Source organism: Triticum dicoccoides, chromosome 7B (assembly GCF_002162155.2).
Source record: "Triticum dicoccoides isolate Atlit2015 ecotype Zavitan chromosome 7B, WEW_v2.0, whole genome shotgun sequence".
Lineage (NCBI taxonomy): Eukaryota > Viridiplantae > Streptophyta > Magnoliopsida > Poales > Poaceae > Triticum > Triticum dicoccoides.
This window is the reverse complement of record NC_041393.1, coordinates 633,554,795-633,568,665: the sequence shown is the minus strand read 5'-3', so window position 1 is coordinate 633,568,665 and position 13,871 is coordinate 633,554,795.

Here is a 13,871-nt window from a genome sequence, read left to right as displayed (position 1 = left end):
CTCCGAAAACCCCCGGAACACTTCTGGTGTCCGAATATAGTCGTCCAATATATCAATCTTTATGTCTCGACCATTTCGAGACTCCTCGTCATGTCCGTGATCACATCCAGGACTCCGAACAAACTTCGGTACATCAAAACTTAAAAACTCATAATAAAACTGTCATCGTAACGTTAAGCGTGCGGACCCTACGGGTTCGAGAACTATGTAGACATGACCTAGAACCATTCTCGGTCAATAACCAATAGAGGAACCTGGATGCCCATATTGGTTCCTACATATTCTACGAAGATCTTTATCGGTCAAACCGCATAACAACATACGTTGTTCCCTTTGTCATCGGTATGTTACTTGCCCGAGATTTGATCGTCGGTGTCCAATACCTAGTTCAATCTCGTTACCGGCAAGTCTCTTTACTCGTTACGTAATGCATCATCCCGTAACCAACTCATTGGTTACATTGCTTGCAAGGCTTATAGTGATGTGCATTACCGAGAGGGCCCAGAGATACCTCTCCGACAATCGGAGTGACAAAACCTAATCTCGAAATACGCCAACTCAACATGTACCTTCGGAGACACCTGTAGTACTCCTTTATAATCACCCAGTTACGTTGTGACGTTTGGTAGTACCCAAAGTGTTCCTCCGGTAAACGGGAGTTGCATAATCTCATAGTTACAGGAACATGTATAAGTCATGAAGAAAGCAATAGCAATATACTAAACGAGCAAGTGCTAGGCTAACGGAATGGGTCATGTCAATCACATCATTCTCCTAATGATGTGATCCCATTAATCAAATGACAACACATGTCTATGGTTAGGAAACATAACCATCTTTGATTAATGAGCTAGTCAAGTAGAGGCATACTAGTGACTATATGTTTGTCTATGTATTCACACATGTATTATGTTTCCGGTTAATACAATTCTAGCATGAATAATAAACATTTATCATGATATGAGGAAATAAATAATAATTTTATTATTGCCTCTAGGGCATATTTCCTTCACATACCCCCATAGAAAGCCATCTTCGAGCACAATCTTGCAACCACGCTCCTCGAGCTGGCCAAGACTTATGATGCTACTCTTTAGCTTGGGAATATAGTACACATCTGTGAGTACCTTGTGACCGCCATTCTTCAACTCAAACAGGACAGTACCTTGCCCTGCGATGTCAACGGTCCGTCCGTCACCGAACCAAACCGTGCCTCCCATCGAAACACTGAGCTCAGAAAACTGGTCCTTGTCGCCGGTCATGTGGTTGCTAGCGCCCGTGTCGAGGTACCACACGTGCCTCGACATGTTCATCCTCTTCTTATCGTGAAGATAAACTGCCTCCTCTATGAGCGTGACAACCTCTGTAGCCGGCGCCTTTGGAGCTGGACTATCCTCATCCATTAGCTCACATACTTCGACCATGAGCATCATGTCTCCATCATCGCCTCCTTTGGCCATGAGAGCTTTCTCCTTCGGTGGTTTCTTGCACTCCGACTTGAAGTGCCCCATGATGCCACAATTGTGACACTTGATCTTGCGCTTGTCGAACTTCTTCTTCTTCGGAGCGCCGTCACTGGCGTTCTTCTTACTTTGTTCTTTTGGCGCACGATCTTGGCGAGTGTTGCTGCTAGAGCCCTCGCCACCTCTCCTTGAGTCCACCGCCAACCATTGAGCCTGCCTGAGCATGACATTCTCATCATTCCTCCCATCCCCGAGATTGTACCGCATACGCTCGTCGTGAGCCTTGTAGCGTCCGACGAGATCGTCAATGGAGAGAGTCTCGAGATCGACGCACTGCTCGATCGCCGTGACAATTTGCAGGTACCAGGGAGGGGCTGCGCGCAAGAACCGCCGGACAACCAAGGTCTCCGTGAGGTTTTCACCAAGCGCACGGATCCGATTGACGAGAGTAGCCACCCGTGAAGCGAACGCATCCACGGACTCATTGTCGCCCATGACCAAAGTCTCATAGTTCCTTAGGAGAGTTTGGAGATTGGCTTGCTTGACGTGGGTGTGTCCCTCGAACATGAGCTTCAAGGTATCCCACGCTTCCTTCGCCGTTTATTTGGTGATCAGGTGTTGGAGGACATCCATCGGCATCACCGAGTAAATCGCTAACGCCGCCTGCCGATCCTTCCGGTGCTCGGCTCCCTCCTTCTTGAACGTGTTACCTCCTAGGTCGACCGCGTCCCATAGCTCGTTGGCGCGGAGACCACACTTCATGAGGGCCTTCCAGAACCCAAAGTTCTCGCGATCAAATCGTGGGTACGACGAACTCGCCGGAGCAGCAAATACTTTAGCCGCACCGGAGTACTCCGCCAGCTGCTTAGTCTTCTCGTCGTCCGACATGATCCTCCGTTACTAGAAGATCAACCTTGCTCTGATACCAATTGTTGACGAAGCCTCGACTTGCCGCGATCAGCCGACGAGTTCTTTCCGACGGTACGCGCACGTACGAAACTGAACCAAAGTTACTGGATCGATTCCTGCAGACACTCCCGTACGCCAAGCTAGCTAATTAGCTTTAAGCTAGCGGCGGCTCACTGGAACGGCAGCGTACAGAATACTTCAAGAACCCACGTAGACGAACGAGACAAGGACGCGAGAGTTGGCCAAAAGGCTCGTGCGTGCCTTTGCTTTGTATTGATTGATCTTTACAACGCGGGGTACAACAATATATAAAGAAGCTAAGCTAGCCTACTCTAAATACGACTCGGATGATTGTACCAAGTCCGTGCCGGACTGGTCCACCTAGGCGTGGTTGATTCCAACAGACAACTCCTCAGACGGATGCCATGGAGCAACCCGCACACACTGGTGCTCGCCTGCACGACATCCTTGGTGCCTCGCTCACTTGTGGCATCCCCGGCGCACTCGAGGACGGGCGCTGCGCGTGGCTTGGACTGAGGTCAGGACTCGGGACGATTCCAAAGCGCGCACCATAGCCTGGTCCGGCCGGGACGGATGCCCATGCCGCATTGCCACTGACAGGTGTGACTCACGTCCACCTCTGGTCAAGTATTGATTCAGACCTGTCCTCACCACATCAGCCATGTCATGCATGCCTGACTTGTCAAATTCGCCGTCGAGACGCAGTAACCCGTGAATCAATGCTACTCACTGATCTTAGTTGTGGGTTTTTGGGATCTTCATAAATTTGAAGGTTTTCTCTTAGTAATCCCCGAGGTTGCGCCCAACTCAGCACGTGTGCCCACGGTTGTAGTGGAACGCAGGAAGTGTCATTGTACCTGTTGAGAGAGTCCTGCCGCAGCTCGGCGAGGATGTCCGGTGAATGCGGGCTGCGGATGGCATACTGCGGCAGCAACCACGTCTCCAGACTCCAGTTCCATGCGCACTCGGAATGCGGCGATCACCTGTTGCAGGGCGGTCATTATGACGGGAGGGATTGCCGCCATCGAAAGCAGCCGCATACCCATAAGCGCCGTAACGGTGAACGGCTCAAACTCCCCGGCCTTTGTGACAGACAAGTTGTGTGAGGGCTAGCTGGTGCTGCCGGCCTCATTGTCGTGACGCGGCATTGCTTCGGTGGTGGAGGTCGAGACATCTAGATTTTCTGAATGGAGGCGTCGGCTGGTGGGGGGAGGCTGTTTGAGACCGTGGGGGGAAATTGGGAATTTATAGTCGGGAGAGTGCCGCGGAGGTTGTTGGCCGCCGGTTGCCAGTGTCATGGCGTACGCCGTAGTAAGCTGAGGGATTGTTTTTTAGCGTGCGCTTTTACGACGTCACTTTGCTTAGAGTACCGTACGTCGAGCGGCGATAAAATACACCCGGATTAGTAATGTAAGCTTTTTTTTTACCCCACAAAGGAAAGTAGTACATATTAATTGGATACATTGTACAACTTACATGTTAACTGAGTAATGTTTAGACTCATCCTGGAACGTAAGATGTTACGGTGTTGGCAACAAATCTCATTATTGCTGCTGGCTATCGCTGGACGTGTGGAGGATACAACCGAGCGAACTTGTTGGAGAAAACGTGAGGGAGGCTGGAGAGGAGAACACATTCTTCCATTTCTTCCAGGTTTACTCTCTGCTAGATACAAGGCACGACTTACAAGCAACTGGACTCCACCCCGCAGGCGCAATAGTACATAGGCTCCACCCGATTACACCAGATGCCGTTTACGCGCACCAAGCTCTTCATCTGTGCTGCCAGGAGGTGTATTTTCAAAAGGTCATTGATGACCTACACAGGCTACACTGATTCATCCATGTGCAGTAGCGAGCGAACGTCAGATGCTGGCGCGTGGTACCCAAATGCACGAACCAAATTGCTGATTCATTATCCCAGCAAACGAAGTCGTCGCATATTTACTTCTCCCAATACCTCTCATGCTTAACTAAAGCTCTGTGCAGTCAGGTAGGAAAAATAACCCTTATCCCTTCACTGGTGGTAGATCAGTCATGTATTTCGGTTAGAAGTTAGTAGGACGAGCGTCAGAAGTGTTTGTCACTGAATCATATACAACCACGTTGGTCAGAAGCTACAACTCACATCCACCATGACAAGGTAGTTTCTTGCTTGGGTGTGGAGGTATGGATCACGACACAAAGGAAGACACATGCATAAATAAGGAGGGCAAAGGAGGGCGAGTAAATAAAAAATGTACACTCCCAAATTAAGATATGCACGGAAGAGACAGTGGGAGTGAGTTGGCTTTGTACACCGTACCCTCCCAAATTAATACAAAGAGTATTTTTGTCTTCTGATGCCAATACAAAGAGTATTTTTAGACCCCCGTGTCGCCCCCCGCTAGGGCGGCTCAGGCGGAACCCTACCCCCACCACCGCCGGGCTCCCAAACCGTCCCTCCCCTCCCATCCGCCGCCGTTGGAGGAGGCCGCCGGGCAAAGTCCCGGGCGGCTGACGACGACGGCGGAGGCTCCCTTCCCTCCCGCGTTCCTTTGGGTGAGGCGGGTCACCCGGGGCGCAGGGGCCCTCCTCCCCGATCCGAGTCGTTGTCGCGGCAGCACGACCGATCTGAGGCCGCCGACGGCGCCTTGGCGGCGTGGTGATGGGAGGACGCGGCGGAGCGGCGGGCTTCGTGGAAGATCTGGTGGTGCCAGCTGCTCGGTGGGCGTGCTTGGTCATGGAGGCGTAGGTTCCAGTGGCCGGCGGCGGCGGAACATGGCCGGTTGCAGCGGTGATGATCTGTTTGGATCCCGGGGCGGCGACCCTAGAGGGTGGCGGGTGGTGAAGCTAGGGTTTGCCGCGGCGGCTTGGCGTGGTGTCCCTATCCAAGGCGGATCTGTGATGGCGATCTGCTATGGATTGGTTCGGATCAGAAACGGTGACGAGCGCGCGGGATCCATCTCGGCGGCTCTCGCGGGTTGGCGAGGCAGGATGGGAGCCCTCCTCCTAGGCTCCAGTGGTGGCACACTCAGGTTGTGGCCGGTGTGCCAGGGCTCCTACGGTGGCACTGTTGTGGCAGCTGGTCGCCGGATCTAGGCGGCTGGATCTGGGGCTTTGAAGGCCGTCGAGACAGTGCACATGTTATCCGGTGGATTTCTTGGGACAGATCCGGGTGAAAACCTGGTTTTCGGTCGATGGCCGGAGCCGGTGACGACGATGCCCTTATCATCGTTTTCTTGATGAAGGCATCATCGAGGTGAAACTCCCAACTCCAGTCAATACCTCCGGGGGAAACCCTAGATCAGCTGATCGGATGTTGGCGGCAAGCATGTGTCTTTACCCCCTTGGGGGCAACATTCTTGGAGGTGCACTCGGCTTCGCGGGACCAGCGGACGGCATCTTTGGTGGATCGGTGCTTCATCCTACACATTGATGGCGACGGGTCTCGACGGCGTGGTGCAGTGCAGATTCAGAGTTCGACGTGCGAGGATGGACTCGCGCAGGAGGACGACGCTGTCTGGCGTCATGGTGGCATCGATGGCAGAGAGACCTGGCATGGTAGATGCAACAGTACATCTCTGAAGATGGATTGGTGGCAGGTGGCTGCGGCGGCTTCATACCCGGCAGGCGTCCTGGTTGAGGAGTGCGCCACACTGGTAGGTGCCCCATACCCGGCAGGTGTCTTGGTTGGGACCTCAGGTCTTAGATGTTTAGGTCTGGCTGCGATGTCTGTTTGGTATTAGGCCCAGGCTCAGCGCCCCTTCATCAACAGGATAGGAGTACTGACAGTTGTTGCTTAGACGGTGGCTTTAGTCTTACTGTTGTATGACTTTGTAAGGTCTTGTGAGAATAATTAATAAAGTGGCCGCATGCATCGCCCAGATGCAGAGGCCGGGGTCTTCCTCCTTTTCTAAATAATAATAATAATAAATTAATCACATGCCTCTACATGATAACTTAGTACTCCCTCTATCCTCAAATAAGTGGACGCTTAGCATTCGAAATTTACCAAAAAAAAGTGTACACTATTTTTACCTTCCGAATATACTTTAAAGTAAGATAAAAAATGCTTCTCTCTCATCACACGAGAACCAGGCTCAATAATATTCAACACATGGTATCCTCACTTTGTACATGTACTTAGCTTATTGGAGGTGGGGCAACTGAAGAAGAGGGAGATAGTGACTTGGATCTTCCCAAACCATTTTCTACTTCACTCCATAACATGTCTTAAAATTTCTGCATGTCCATTTATTTGAGGACGGAGGGAGTAATCTTTAGACTCGTCCTCGAAAATAAACTGTTGAGATGTTGGGATCAAAGCTCATTATATGCCATCATTCTTCTCCTCCATGTGTTGTAAACAAATCTGATACTAATAAATGCTCGTCAAAACTTTTAGAGAAAATAGAAAAAGGTGGTGTAAGAAAACTATAAGGATTTAAATATTATATTGATGCAAAGTTGGAGGAGAGAGAGAGAAGCAGATTGTAGATTAAGATCCAGGTGCAACACAAGCTTCAAGAAACTTGATGAAAGAGTGAGCTGGGCCATCTATCAATGAAATAGATTCTATTTACATCTAGCTACTATATGTGATGGCTATGAGCTGTTTATAGATGACATGGCAACAAGAGATAGCCCTCTATTGTTATCGGGAAAAACATCTAGGGCATCGCAATGGGAGATGGACATTAATTATTGTGACGATCCAGTAATAGAGCGCACGATTCTTCTGGTCTAAAGGATTTGGTTTCTATCATTTAAAAAACAAAACAAAATGGCATCACATATGTATATCATCCTTTTGGGCATGGAATCATTCGACGAGGTACAACGTTGTATGCTCTTACAAGAAATAAACTAACAGATCCAAGAGGCAGGGAAGACAATAAGGAGAACATGCGAGTTACAAATTATGAACTTCTGAGCAACGGGTTGAGTAACTACAATTTTTCCTTTGGCACTTCACTGATTGCATCGCGATTGCACCACTTATCCTAACACCTCTCATGTCAAAGTAAGGATCATCTCAACGAGCTTGGAAAATGTAAACTAATTCTCCTCGTCTACATACTATGGAGGTCCCATGGACTAACTTGTTCAGAAAAGGTCCCCTTGGCTTGTTGAGGAGGTGTGGTTATTGTGTCTGAATCAGAAGTTATTCTCGTCATCTATATATTGTGGAGGTCCACTGACTATCATGTTAAAAAATTCTCCCCTTGGCCTGTTGAGGAGTTGATGTGATTGTGCCTGAACTCAAACTTGAAATCACAACATTGAGTAATTGGCACTTCCAGGGATGAGCAACAAGAATGACCTGTTATAAATAAAAAAGACAAGACTTCTTTTTTTGAGGAAAAAAAAAAGACAAGACTTGTGTATGAAAATGTATAGGTGATACTAAAAAAATGGAGACATTACAAAATAACTGGGAACAATTGCCTGAATGGAATTACAATGTCAATGTCTATATGTTTCATGTACAGCTTATATTGAATTGGAACACCGTTGTGTAGATTAGAAAGTGTTAGGTGAGGAAGATTAAGGGAAGTGAGAGTAGAATGTAACAGGTGCAAACCTACATGCTATAGCCCACTACATGTTTGTATTGTCAGAGCCACCTGTGCATTGGCTTGCTTGCGCTCGCTCGCTCTTGCCTGGCTAAAAAGAAACAGTCAATTCAAGTGTTTCCTCTCAGTGAGGCCCAAATTTGCTTCGAGGTTCATGCGGGTCAAGATTTTGGTGCAGGCTAGAGCTTGGTTGGGTGAAATACAACCTAACAAACACGCCCTTAGCGCTTGTCCTGACGCTGTTTGCTACTGTTTCTGCAGCACGGCGCACAAGCCCCCTCCGTGCTGGGCTCGACCCGTTTATTTTTATTTTTCCTTTTGTTCATACCTGTTTGTCTATATGTTCCCTGCGCGCGCTAGGTTCACAAGTCGTTAGTACAACTCGATTTTTGGAAACTTCTAGATGGTTCCTAGCCTATTTTTTTCCTATTTTTTCTTTCCGTTTTCCTTCCTTTTTCTCTTTTTTAGTTTTCTTTTCTTAAAAAATCTATATTTCTTAAAATTCGTGAACTTTTATTTTAATATCCATGAATTATTTCAAAATAGTGAATTATTTGAAATCCATGAACATTTTGTCATATTTATAAAAAAAATTCAAATCGATGACCTTTTTCAAATTCATAAACATTTTTGAAATACCAAAACCTTTTCAAATCCATGAACGTTCTTTAGATCCATGTACTTTCAAATTCATGATCTTTTTGTCATACCCATGAAATTTTTTCTTGAACTCACGAACTTTTTGTCATATCCACGATTTTTTTTTCAAGTTTGTGAACTATTTAGAATTAAAAACTAAGATGTCCATGAAAAGGGATCGAGCGAGGATCTCTCAGGTTTTCCTGCCCACTGATGCTCAGGCGATTTTGTCCATCCCGTTTTGCACTAGACAACTCGATGATTTCTTGTCAGGTTTTCCTTCTTTTATTGTTTACGAAGTGTAAGCATCATTTGCAACTTTTGAAGCAAATGTAGAACCTTTTGTGGAATCTTATTATCTTTCTTGAAGGCAAAAAGACCAACAAAAATACATATAAGCTATTTTAGATTCCGTACCAGAACTTCGTTGCCTAGTTCTTGCAATTAGACTGGCATTTGATACTTCTTAAATGTATCTATAATTTTTATTGATTCATGCTCAGTGCCAATTCCTATTTTCTACTTGTTTTTTGTTTTGTTGGAAATCAATATCTATGGAGGTAAAAATACGTTTCCGAGTTAACATGATTTTTTTGGACAACAAGAAACACTCGAAACTTCGGGAGTCGTCGAGAGGGGCCACCAGCCAACCACAAGGACATGTGGCCTGGCCAAGGGGGGTGAAGCGCCTTAACCTGATTCCACCGCCACAATTCCCTATAAATAAGGCGCCGTAAGTCCACGTTCTGAACGGATCCCATCTGGATGTTTGTTCTAGAGCCATGTCAGAGGGGGAAGACATTGTCAGAGACTTCTTCATAAACCTTGCTACCTCCATGACCATGTGTGAGTAGTTCCTTTAAGACCTACATGTCCATAGTAATAGTTAGATGGTGCTCTTTCTCTTTCGTTCCTTCAATACCATGTTCTTCTTCCTCCTTGTGTGATTGGAATCAATCTGATGCAATTTCTTTGGTTTGTTTGTTGGAAATGATGAACTGTGAGTTTATGATCAGACTGCTCATTGAATATCATTGAATCTTTTGAAATTTCTTTGCTGCCTAATTAAATAGCTATGTATGATTTCCGATCTATTTGTCTTCTCTGGCCATGATTGATGAGTAGTTCTTTAGAGGGAGTGGTGCATACTAGTGGATTGAATCTTGGGGTGATGTAACCAAGTGACAAAAGGGCCAAGACACGTATTGTATTGTTGTCACTAAGGATAAAACGACGGGGTTTAATCTTATTGCTAGATTTTTTTCTGTCTACATTATGTCATCTTGCTTATTGGAATACTCTGTTTCTTGTATCTTAGTATCTTGAGATGCATGCCCGATAGCGTTCTTGGGGTGCAGTATTAGTATTAGATGTAAGTAAGTTTAAATGTCTACTTATCGCAGACGTAATGTGTATATGAGATTATGCCATGAATGATCATAGTCATACAGATTCCTATTCTTGTCAATTGACCAACTGTAATTTGTTACCATGCCATTTGCTGCTTCTGAGAGAGTTACCACTAGTAACCTATGGTCCCCGGGTATATTCTACATTAATACTTTCTTCCACAAAATTGCCTCTTTGATATTTGTCATTTTCCCTATACCACTATTATCTATCTATTTTCTTTTAACCTTGTAACTAGCAGGACAAGGGGCTTGACAACCCCCTTTTCATGTTGCGTGCAACTATTTTATGTTGTTTGTGTGTAGGTGCTACTTATCTAAGCAGCGTGTTGACTCCTACTGGTTCAATTAAACGTTGGTTCATAACTGAGGGAAAGCCTTGCTATTATCTACATTACCCTTTCTCTTTGACGAAACCCAGCGACTCCTGGGGGAGTAGCACATTTATGCTACCATTTAGTGTTTTGTGTGCAAAAAAGAACTGCGTTAAATGAATAATATCCTTATGTGTGTCCATTGGGATCGTACGATGTTGGATCCTCATGGGGGAGTGGTGACCCGCACCGCACCCATGCGGGTCATGGAGGAGCGGCGCCGCAAGGCTCCATGACGGCGGGTAGAGCCGCTGTCACTCCTGCCTTCCCTGTTGCCCTGAAGAAGAAGGTACCAAATGTGGTGCACCTGAACCTGGCTAAGGAGAGGGCGGCCATGCGAACAAGATGGATAGCTGTTGGGCTATTCTTCTTGGTACAGTTGTTCAACATCGGAGGACTGTTCAAGGAGCTCAAAAGCAAGTGGGGTCTGAGGGGGCGAGTCATCCACTTGCCTATGAAGAATAACCGCTTTCTCCTCGAGTTCAAGCACGAAGGAGACCTCGGGTTCATCCTCAGGAACGGGCAGTGGACACACCGTGGAGACGCCTTCTTGGTGACCGCAGTGGACGGGAGCGCTAGGCCAGGCGATGTGGAGATCGCGCACATGTCGATTTGGGTTCGCATTTGTGATGCGCCCCCGATCATGCTCTCTGAAGCGGTGGCCCGCGAGATCGGCAACAGGCTTGGTGAAGTGCTCGAGGTGCACATGGATAGGGAAGGTAATATCTGGAGCTACTACCTCAGAATCCTCATTAACCATGACGTTGATGAACCTCTCTGCAGCACTTTAGAGTCCCATGATTTTGCTGAAAATGAAGTATTCTTCCTAGAGGCCAAATATGAGAGAGTCCCTCGCTTCTATAGCTACTGTGGTTTCCTTGGTCATAGTCAGCATGATTGTAAGCTACCCGTAGACCTCCAAAAGATGAGCTTCTCGACAACATGGTGCACGTCTCCATTCAAGCACAGTAGTGGTAGGAATAGCTATGTCACCCTTGGCACTGGCAGTGCCAGTCGCTTCCTGCACTTCGACTCGGAGGTCGGATGTGGCATAAGAGCAGCTCCGGAGAGGCATGCAGCAGGTACAAGCATGGACATACCTGAGGATGTGTTGATGGACCCGGCTGTACAGGCGCCGATTGCAGCTGTAAGTGGCATCAAGCTCGGACCTTGAAAAAGCACGACGGAGGAGACGCCATATCCAAAACTTGGGCTGGAGGAGGAGGGGTCCAACACCAACAAACCCCCTCCTACTCCTACTCTGGACCCAGGTCCTATTGCGATTGATGAGGGGGGCGCCCCCAACAATACCCCTCCTCACTCGCCTGCTGATGCTCACGCAACCAACGACGGTCAGAACTTTAGGGAGTCCAGCATGGATGCCCCACCGGGCTTTGGCCCTGTACCGTGCTACGGTACAGGCCCGACGGCTGCGCTGCACCACCTCTGGCGCCGCCAGCATCCCAGGTCACCCCAGATGGCCTGGACGTTGGTGGGCCTTAAGATCAGATTCAGAACGGAAGGTGGGATGGTGATGTAGAGAATTAGGACAAATAGGAGGCCCATGCAGAGAACCAGACAACTAAGAAGGATGCAAGCATGCAACAAGGTAGTGGCTCCAGGGAAAAGGACAAGGCTAAAGTAGCTCACAAAACAAAAGACAAGAACGTTGTGCAGGCGTTGAGGAAGCCAGTGGGAAAACCAGCTGATGGATCACCGTCGGCTCTAGGAAAGCATGTAGATCGTGGTTCAGGCAGTGACAAACACAATGGTAGTACAGACACCAATTGAAGAGAGAGGATAAGGACAAAAAGAAGAAGACATGTGAAATAGAGGGAGAGGACAACAGCATGGAAGTTTCAGGTGGTACAGAAGTGACCGGCCCAGGCGCTGCCGGCACACTGACGGGTGCTAATGGCTGTGCCTGTCAGGGTCCATGGTGGTCCTATTGAAACTGTCGAGGACTTGGGAAACCCCGAATAGTCCAAGAGAACGTATGCCTCGTGCATACGTACAAACTCAAGATGGTGTTCCTTTCTGAAACAGGGCAAAGCACCTCGTACATTAATAGTTTGAAGTGGAGGCTTGGCCTCAAACACAGCCGGGCATTGGGAAAAGTGCTGGCATCGCGCTATTCTGTGATGAGAATGTGGAATAAATAAAGCTTGTCGTTGTCCTGAGGTATATCGATGTACTGATCCGGTTGAGTCCAAATGGGATACAATGGCGTGGTACATTTGTTTACGGTGAACCGAAGGCACACAAAAGACATAATATGTGGGATCTTTTGCGTAGAATCAAACCTAACTCTAGTGCCCCCTGGATGATGATAGGTGACTTCAATGAAACTATGTGGTAGTCCGAACTCATTTCAGTAGCAAAGAGGTCAGAGAGAAACATGGAAAACTTTAGGAAGGTACTTTTAGATTGCAACCTGATGGATCTAGGATACAAAGGACCAATCTGGACATACAATAATAAGCAAGACGGCCGCAACAATGTGAGAACGATGTTGGATAGAGGAGTTGCTTCCCCTTCTTGCTCTAAACATTTTAAGTATGCAACTATTGAGCACATCTGTTCTTCATGCTCGGATCACTTGCCAATCCTCTTGAGGCTGAGAGGGCGAAAATAATGGAGGCCGATAGGAGAAAAGGCAAAACGACCTTTCCGATATGAGCACATGTGGGAACGAGCTACATCTCTAAAAGCAGCGATGGAAGAGGGATGGAATCACACAAGAAGAACAAAAAACCTTCAGGAAGTGTGCAGCAAATGCATGCAGCAAGATTTGAAAGGTTGGGCCAATAGAGACTTTGGGTCAGTAATAAAGAAATCTGCAGCGATACGGAAGAGATCGAGCTATTCGTGGAATGGCCCATGGTCGGAAGCAAATCAGAGAGAGAGATCAAAAAACTCTCGGCCCAACTAGATGAACTCTTGCCGAGGGAAGAAATCATGTGGAGGCAAAGCTCGAGGGCCACGTACCTAAGGGAGGGCGATCGGAATACTAGATGGTTTCAGTGAAAGCAACATGGCGGAAGAAAAAGAATGACATCTCCAAACTGAAGAATAGCGCAGGAGTGTGGATATAAGATAGGGAGGGTCTGCATGGATGAGGATATTCTTTCCAGATCTATATAAGCAGGAGACTGATGTTGTCCCTGATGGACTACTGGACCTTGTCCAAAAATGCATGACAGAGGACATGAAAAGTGCACTATCAAAACCGTTCTCAACCAAGGAAATTTCCGACGCCTTGTTTCAGATAGGACCTCTCAAGGCTCCCGCTTCCGACGTTTTCCCAGCATGCTTTTTCCAGCAGAACTGGGATGTGGTAAAAGAGGATGTGATAAGAGGAGTTCTAAATTTCTTTGAGAATGGTGAGTTACCAGAAGGGACTAATGGTACAGTCATTGTTCTTATCCCAAAAGGCAAAGACCCACAATCACTAAAGAACTACAAATCCATTAGTCTATGCAATGTCATTTATAAAGTG